The following is a 9,441-nucleotide window of genomic DNA, read 5'->3' on the forward strand; positions in this document are numbered from 1 at the left end:
GTTTGCTCTACATAATTAATTACGAACTATAATAGGAAAGTAATACATGAGCGTTATAGAACGTGTTTACGGAAGGTACTTAAAGTGGGTGAGTAGGAACATTAAATTGTTTAGATTAGTTAAGTTAACCACATATAAGGCAGATGGGTTACATTTTTCAATTCCAAAATGAATCTTATCGAATTTGTTTGAACGTTAAAACGTCCGTTTGTGCAATCGCGTAAGCAAGTGAAAGGGCAAGTAAACACAAAAAATTTTTCGGGAAGTCCGTAGTAATTCGTCTGGTTTTTGTTAGTCGGTTCGCGCTACTTGAGGTGTGGAAGCTTTTGAAGACACTGTATCGGTGGTCGAGTCGAGTGTCGAGATATCCGAATAGCCGGCGAACGCCAGTATCGCGCGAGAGCCCGCCCGGGTCGGACATGTAATGTCGCACCGAGCCCCCACCAAGTCGCGCACCCGAAAACGTTCCCGATAAAACATTCGCTAACATAATCAAGTGTTCGAATCGTGCTAACAAAAATATATATTAAAATATCACACTCGGAAACACGGCGGCCGCGGTTTAGACGTTCGCGAATATATTTTTTGAGGTTATAATTTTTCGCGCTAGTTTTACGCGCGATTCGAAAAAGTGCCGGCTCGGTATGCAGTTGCATAACAATGCAACGGACGAAGGCCGCTAGGAAAATGTCGTGCTAGTGCAGTGAAAATTTGCCTTCGGTGTAACGTTTCCACGCGGTGTTACGTGCGGCCGGTAGCGGATTTGGACCGATTTCAGTGCACAGACGACTTGACCATCGCTCTCTTACGAAACGTTTCCAAAAACTTTTTAGCCGGAAAAAGTTTACGTTTCGCCATAACGACAGTTATCTGATAATTATAAAGCGATCTTTAAACTCGTTTACAGTTTAGTGTAATTTAGTTATTTATTTAAGTATTCGTAGGCTTAAGAAAGCGGGTTTCTCGTAATAATTTAAGATTAGCAATTAAACGCCAAGCCGTGTTTCGACTGTGATATTTTGCGTGATTTTTAGTGATGTGCCAGTGTTATTAAAAAATTGCGTGATTATTTCAGGTCTGTTGGAAATACTAATATCCGTTACCGAAGTGTGAGTGAGAATTCAGTTAGAGTTACAATATAACCACAAGTGAATACGATCCTGGAAACGGTACGAAAGTGAGAACTGTGTTGGTGAACTGTGCGCGGTTTTACATACGAAAAAGAAAAAAATATATCGTGTCGACCGGCGTTACGAAAGTGCATAGAGTACACGTAAGTTTTTGGCCCATTAATAAATACATTTTATTATCTGTGCAGTTACGCACGGCTAGGTAGTTGAACGATAAAGACTGATTGCTGAGGTTATGACTATTACAATACAAGCTTCGTGACGTCGAGTAAATATTAGAACTATGCGAAAATATCTTAAATAAATATATTGCACGAAGATTTAAACGTGGATATATTTTTGGATATCATTTGATAAATATTGACATAGTTTTTTAAATTAATTCTAATTCAAACGATTACCCGGATTATTCCCAACCGTTACCCCGCTATGTCCCCATGTAGAGACGGATGAGAATAAAAAGTTTTATTCGTCCCACCTTTAGCGACGAGGGGACGGTTGGAACTTATTTTATATCATAACAATTCCATCTATCACCTTTTTGGTGATAGTGTGACTAAAAGGTGGGACAGATGAAACTTTTTATTCTCACGTTGGGATAGAGCGGGTTGATGGTTAGGAATAATTGGATTACCCAGTGGTTAGTGTCTCTACCATTTGGAACTTAGAGTCGGGGTGTCGAATTCAAATTAGAATTGATATAAATATAAATTCGTAATTCTTTTACTTAAATTACAGCAGTAAAAACCTATGTTAAAATGGAAATGCTTGTTCTAATTCTTGATATGCGATATTTTATAATTTCACTGTTTCCGGTATTTTAAAAGAAATAAACATAAAAAAGTACGTATAGTTCAGTAAACTTCCGTTAATATCTAAGTATTGGTGATTTAATTATATTTTTTGTTATAAGAATGTTAAATCGGCGTTCATATAGAAACTAGTTTTACAACTTTCGCTGTGTTTTATTAAAGGTGTATATGTATTGGTATTTGGTTTACTTGTGACAGCAATTTCATATTTGTACATAAGTTTAATAGTTCACGCCCTTAACCTAGATAGGTAGACAGATATAACAGATTTTCTTTTGTAGCACTCTCGCTTTTACATCCATTTTATAAATACATTCTTTGGGTTTCCGGCAATCTCAATTTCTACTAAATTTAGCATTGGCGTAACACTATATAAACATTTACTTAGTTTTTTTTATAAAATGGGTGGCGCATATAGTTTGTATGTTTTATTTATGTACTTTCATACGATCATGGTGTTGCTATTGTTTTTATCTGTCTTGTTTAAAAATAATACTGTTCAGACGCCTCGTACCATTCTTGAAAAAGAATAAAATAAATTGGCAAATAAATTCATCTTATATCTTTGTAAGGCAGCTAATGGCCAGCAATCTTGTATAGAGTTATCTAAATGCATGAATACCTTGCGCCACGTGTTTTGATGTCATAATTTACACTTAATTGACTTCTGATTTGTGACGTCATTTGGCGCCACTGTTGGAATGTAGAATTCTGGGCCGTTTTGATATTAGGGATTTTGGTGATTTTTTTTAATCTTTGTGAGAACTGTGCGAGTTAATCATATATACTACGATGGATGGATGGATGTTTGTTAGAGTTTGTACCCTAAACAGATAAACGGATTTTTATGAAATTTGTACAGATGTAGAGAATATTCTGGGAGAACACATAGGGTATTTACTCTTGTTTTCTTGTAAATGTGTAGTTGTTTATGAAGCTGACTGTACATATGTATGTTCCCGTATGATACGTGCTTAAATACTCGTAAAGAAAACTCATCTCAATATGAATCAGACGTTTGTTTAAATATTAGTCATTTTATTGCCTCATTCAAACTTTATTCCACTGATCTCACTTTTGGGTTAATTTATTTTAAATTTAATATTAAGAAGAAAATATCATGTGTAAAAAAAATTGAAATAAGAAAATTGTTACCTATTTTCTGTAGATTTTTTGTCATGGTCACCCTATTTTGATAAATTAAGCCAAATCGTTTAGGCTTATAAACGACCATTCGTAAGAGAGATGTGATATATTTGGTCACCCTACTTTATTTTTCAATTTCGATTACATTTAAATACATTTTTACAATGAAATGCCTCGTCTTATTAAATGTTTCTTACATTCTTGATAATATTTATTCAAGATATTTCACACTGTCGTTTGTCGTAAGATTTCGAAATTTTAAAGGAATTAGAATATTCTGAAAGTAGTTATCTACTTATTTGATCTTCGTGACTGTATAATTCGTACTCGAACGTCTAACTTTTTCTTTGATGTATAACCGTTAAGCGGTAGCGTACTCGATTTTGCCAAATTAATGTGACACTTCCAGTTGTATTTTAACTAGCTTTCGTCCGCGACACTGTCCGCGAATTTAAAAAAAACAAAAGCAAGCTGTATGTTCTACACTTTGCTCTACATCTATGCCAAATATCATTGAGATCTATTTAGCCGTTTAGGGTGGTAAACTCTAACAAACATCCATCTAATCTTTCGCATTTATAATATTAGTAAGATTGACTTTGTTGGAAGCCAACATTAGCGTTGTCTAGATTATTTATATTGTCCGGTGAGACACGCTGCTAACAGCTATAGTTAGTTCTGTCCGAAGATATAAACAAGCTTGCGATTTCACTTACACCCACCGGGTCTAATAAGTTTGGTGCACTGCATTGTCAAAGTTGGACACACATCAGCCAACATTGGCGTTGTCTAGATCCAGTAACGTTAAAAGTGACGTATCTAGTTCACGTAATTAATCGCGTAAGTTCATGACTGAAGTCACGTAGGCACATCTAGTAACGGCATATGCAAATTATATCTTTGTTACATGTTCGTTTCAGTGGATTTGCATTTTGGAAATAGATACGCACGTGTTAACTAGAATAGACTTGTTTGTGCACATTTAGAGATATAAAATAACGTAAAAGATTCTGAAAACAGTCAAGTTATGTTTTTTTTATTTATATAACATTGTTATTTTACTTACACTTTATATAAAATTACAATGCACGGACAAACAAATAACATGGTTTTTGCAGGGCTATATGTATATTCTATTGACGAAATTGTATTGAATTTCAGACCAAATTCTATTGAACGAGAATGGAAAGACAGAAAAAAGAATTTAAATGTATATTTTTGTATTACATTTTAATCTAATGATGAGGTTAACGTAATACCATTCTGTTGCCGGGTCGTTTCGTTCACAAGGCTATCGCAATTCAATACAATAACGTAAGCATACAAAGTTTGTGTATAATCAAATGATAACTGGAATGTCTGTAAACATGGGTCATATGTGCTAATCGTAAATTAAAAATCTATTAAACAGTTATTTTAAATATACCTTTTTTTACATTTGTATATACTATGTAATATATATATTCATTCATTTTGCATCCCGCTAGCGGCCAAAAAAAGCAACTTTTGAGATTACGTCTCATGCCACGATGTTTTTTTCATACATTTTGCATTCTTCTAGCGGTCAAAAAAGCAACTTTTGAGATTACGTTTCAACCAACATATTTTTTTAACAAGAAAAGTCAGGAACATAAAACATAAATTTATAAAATAGGGATATTTATTCTGCAATGATTTCGGACATCCTGTTGGTCGATTCCTTTTTATATTTGTTGAAAATAGAGTTTATATTTAGAGTCAAGTTCTAACGAAAAAGTCTTAATATAAAAATAAAAAAGAAAAAAATTACAGACGTTATTCTATATTTCGTTTAAAAAAATACTTGACAATACAAAAAAAAAACAAAAGTAGACTTTTTTTATATAAATAAAGGTCATTGTTGCAATCCTCCACAGGTCAGGGTCTTTCTAAAGCAATTTCTTTTTCAATTATACTCTATGAATGGCACACGCCAGCTTCCTTTGAATGCCTTTGTACGTCTTTCTTCTTTATTGAGCTTCCGTTTAACCCTGAATGACACGCGACATACTGAAGACTCGGTAGTAATAGTATCCGGTTCGTATTGTTAATGATTTCTTGTTTCTTTTTTCCAATACTAGATGTCGCTTCTACTTTGTAAATTCTTAATCTTTGCCGTCTACAGTTTTAATAGATATGTTTGTGTAGATTTTTTCATAATTCTCTCTAACTGTAATAAAAATATTTTTTTGTTGTTATTTTTTAAATTAACAGGAAAAATTGAAGTAAAATTGTAGATATGTTCTTTAGAATATTTTGTAAAATCCAAACCGGATATGACGACATTGAAGAGATGAGTGACGATTGAATACGTCAAATGACAAATGAGCGAGCAGCCATCGGAATTCGCCAAAATAGGAAGTATCACTATAGACATCCGCATTTGTAGATGCGTTGCAAGTACACAGAATACTCTTCTCGGAAGTGGATATACATCCACTTACTCGCTTCCCGGCGAATTAACTGATGGATAAAACTAAAGAAAAAAGATTTTGGTGTTAGTCGATACCATATTAAACGATTTCAACTTCATTTGCATTCACAAATGAAGAAGTAAAGCGATATTGCTCTGCGTGTACGCATCTCCGCATCTCATGACCGTTACGTAACACTGGCTCGGTTCACTCGTGACCTCGCGGGAAAATCTTGCGACTAAAAATATAACACACGCTACAGGAAAGCGAGAAATGTTTTGACAATAGAAAATCTGTAGGCGGTACAAATGTGCAAATAAACTGTGCCATTTTTTTGACTACAAATTTTGCTTTACACATTAAATACTGGATATCGCCCAAGATACCGTCTGCGTGGAATTAAAAAAAATAAAAGCAAGTAGCCTATGTATTCCTCCAAATAATGCCTTACATTTATATGTTTAGGCTAGAAACCCTAACAAACATCCATCCAACTAAATGTTCGCATTTAAAATATTAGTAAAATAAGATCGGAATACATAAAATGTGTCGATTATTCTAAGTTTTGATTACTTATAAATTTGCAAGTTATGTTGAAAATATGGATTGAAACAACATTCGGTTAAAATTGTGATTTGCGTAATCTAAAATAAAGAATGGAATATTTACTGGCTTTCAAAGTTTGTCGTAAAAATCGTTTATAGCTGTTCCATCTGTAAATAAGACAGTATAGTATTGAAGGCTGAATGACTCAAGAGTTGTAAAATAAATGCCGGACTGCCAAAGCATTTAGAAGAATATAAGGGTTTTACTGACTAGAATATCTCATCATTGTTGTAAAACCGACTTGAAGAGATTCGAAAATAGAGACCCACATGTCAACATGCTATGGAGAGTCAGCACAGTATATGCTACTCTTCCATACGTCTCTATCAGCTGTCATATCGGAATTCACTCCCTTCTTAGAGGCCTACATAAATGACAAAAACGACTTGGAAAATTTTTACAAGCAGGCCATCTTGATCATCGTTGATCATCGTTCTGCCCCACCTCTTGGTCGGCTTTCCCCGTAGATTATCGTCTGGGGATGACCCTGTTTTGTATATTAAGAATGCTTCGCCAGTGCAATCGGTTGACAAATGTAATTACGGTCGTAAGAGGTTTGATCGTTTTATAAACCGGTGTTAAATTTACGATTCAAGTAACAGTTATCAGTTATTCGATTCAAAATGTTTGTAAGTAACAAAGTGCCCAAGGTCATACAGGTGTGACCTTCCGATGACCTCTTTGCGCAAACTTTATAATGCGGTGAATGGGTACGTTCTTATCTGTACAGGGTGTTTGAGAAAATCATAAATTAACGTTTCTACGCACACGCATTGTCACACACACAGTTCTATGTGTGAGTGAACGCACGAGCGGTGCCATGCTGTAAAGATAAAAAACGTCATGAAATATACCGCGTTTGTTTCTTGACCCTATTACGTATTTGCTCGGTAAATTGTCGTAAAATAACTGCAAATAATGTGGATAATTATTATAAGACAAATTACTTTTGTTCGAAATACAGTTTACAATAATTTTACTAAGATTATAAATGCGAAAGTTTATATGGATGGATGTTAGAGTTTGTAGCTAAAACTACTGAACGGATCTCGCTGAAATGGCGTAGATGTAGAGCATAGTCTGGAAGAACACATAGGCTACTTTTTATCCCGGAATTACGGTTCCTGTGGGTTTCAATCTTCTTCTTCTTAAAGTGCCATCTTCTTCCGAAGTTCGGCGATCATTAGGGCGACTTTCGTTCTTGACACCGCGGCTCTGAAAAGTGAACGGGTGCTCTTTCCATACCACTGGCGTAGGTTTTTGAGCCAGGACGTTCTTCTTCGACCTACGCTTCGCTTCAATGGGTTTCAATAATTACTGATAATAGTAAGTTATGACGTCGAAATATGGCGTTTACACATACTAGTTTTGATATGAGATTTAAGAGGTGAGAATGTTGGAGACATATTTCCGCTATGTTTTCGGAATAGATAAGGCGCGGGAACAGATAACAGAAGGTATCGGTGCGCTATCGTTCATTGTATACTTCCTACAGTTATACGACAAATCTGTGCTACTGATAACATTTCTTATTTAAAAGGGTTCAAATATTTTCAATGTGTCTACGATATGCGCGAGCACAGCTTTGACTAAACTATCGCACAATATGGAGGTGCGCACACTATTTTTAGTTGTGCAACTAAACAGTTGAATGGGCAACGAAATAATCTACAATCACACAACACTTGTGCGTCCGATAATACTCTGTGATTACGATTGGTGTATAAATTGATTCAATCATCTTGGTGGCTCCATCGCTGCGTAGAACATAATTCTTTGTAGGAGTGAGAAATAGTATGCGGGTGATGCGAAATTCTCTGTGACCTTGAGCTGACAAACTAATTGAAACGATCTATATACGACCATTTAAGGCCGCCATACACTGGCTGTTTTTAATTTTTTTGTGTTGACAATGCTATTAAGTACACCTATTACTTCAACCTGCTGTTGCCGATTGCTTGAAGTTACTTTGTACAGAACCCTTTACAATAATATAAACGTCATCGCTTGAATTTTCTTTAATCAAAGAGAGAATTTTAAGCGTTCAAACCAGATGGATTACAATCTGCGTTTCTTGTTAGTGGCTATGTTGTCAGTGCTTAGAAAAAATCTCACCATAATTGGTTTTGTAAGGACAAATGAGTTTTTTATTAGCATACGATTGTGTGTTCGCGTAATGAGACTTTAATGTATAAAAATATTTAAATATTTCAAGCAAATAAATAAAGTTAAAATGATATGTAATGTAGCGTTTGCGTAAAATGAAAAAAAATTCTGGAAGTTTCGACTAAGTTACTTATATTCTGTAATTTTTTTAACAAAAATCATTACGTTATTTAAATACACTAAAACGCATTTAGTTATGCGTTAATTCAATCCGCTAATAAATTTAAATTAATAAATATATTTATGTTAACCATTATCTATGTTAAAAAAGGGCCATAGAATAATTTAAGAAAGTTTATTCGAAGTGCGAGAACACTCACAGTCTCTATTAAATCTCGCCGTCGACAAACAAACAAAAATCAATAGCGTTAGACGAAAAGTCAATTAACCTTAATTTAGGGAGCGGAGACCTAAAATGACGCTTCAAACTACGCTCTAAAAACAGCCTACGGTCGTTCACATCTCTTGCGAAATCATGCGACAAATGTATGGCGCCTAATTGTTAAAAACTGTTGGTACACAATTTCGATACAATGAATAAATCAAATTAACATTTTATTACCTTTGTACTAGACTTTATTACAAAACTTTACGCTTGTTATTCTTGTAATGTTGTCCCGCTCATTCTGTTTGAAAAAATAGATATATAAACTATTAAGCGACAATAGCCTATTGGTACGGACTACAGATCTTGCGGTCGATGGTTCGAATCCCGCCATTCAACTGTCGTGAACCATATCTTAGCACAATCCGAGAGCTTAGTTAGAATGGTTAAAAGAAAATGTTAGTAAATTAACAAAAACTACTAATATTTTTTACAAAAAAAAAATATTGTTTTGTATAAATGAAACACATAGTAGCGATGTTAAGACACACGTGTATTGCGAAGTACTAAAAGGGGACTTGTATTGGACATAAATCTAAGTTTCAAGGAAAATGGGACGTTGTTTCTATTATGTTTGAAACTAAATGGACGGACAATATTAAATTATACTTTAATTCATATGACACAAGTTTAACTGTTAAATATTTATATCTTAGTCATTTATTGTAAGAAATGTATCGCCGAAATACGTAGTAAGTTACCATTAAAATTATACCAGTTGATACACTTACTTGACAACGCCGCATCCACGGGGGGGGGGGGGG

The 9,441-nt window shown here is 34.5% G+C and overlaps 1 protein-coding gene and 1 long non-coding RNA gene across 7 annotated transcripts in view; one reads left to right on the forward strand and one right to left on the reverse strand.

The window, feature by feature from the left end:
- Positions 1 to 376: 376 nt before the first annotated feature.
- Positions 377 to 9,441, forward strand: part of LOC106110165 (fibroblast growth factor 3) — a 182,001-nt gene continuing 172,936 nt past the window's right edge. The window contains exons 1-2 of one of the 6 annotated variants that reach the window (XM_013291889.1): positions 377 to 421; positions 1,076 to 1,273. The gene's annotated coding sequence lies outside the window, so the exon portion shown is untranslated. The other 5 variants (XM_013291890.1, XM_013291886.1, XM_013291887.1 and 2 more) reach the window with 5 other exon arrangements.
- LOC106110166 overlaps positions 4,900 to 9,441 on the reverse strand; it is a 7,501-nt gene continuing 2,959 nt past the window's right edge. Inside the window, exons 2-3 of the long non-coding RNA XR_001226058.1 lie at positions 5,378 to 5,582; positions 4,900 to 5,276 (exon numbers count right to left, since the gene is read on the reverse strand). This is a non-coding gene — a long non-coding RNA (uncharacterized LOC106110166). The remainder of the gene's footprint in view (positions 5,277 to 5,377; positions 5,583 to 9,441) is intronic.

This window comes from Papilio polytes, unplaced genomic scaffold (assembly GCF_000836215.1).
Source record: "Papilio polytes unplaced genomic scaffold, Ppol_1.0 DF820844.1, whole genome shotgun sequence".
NCBI classification, from domain to species: Eukaryota; Metazoa; Arthropoda; class Insecta; order Lepidoptera; family Papilionidae; genus Papilio; species Papilio polytes.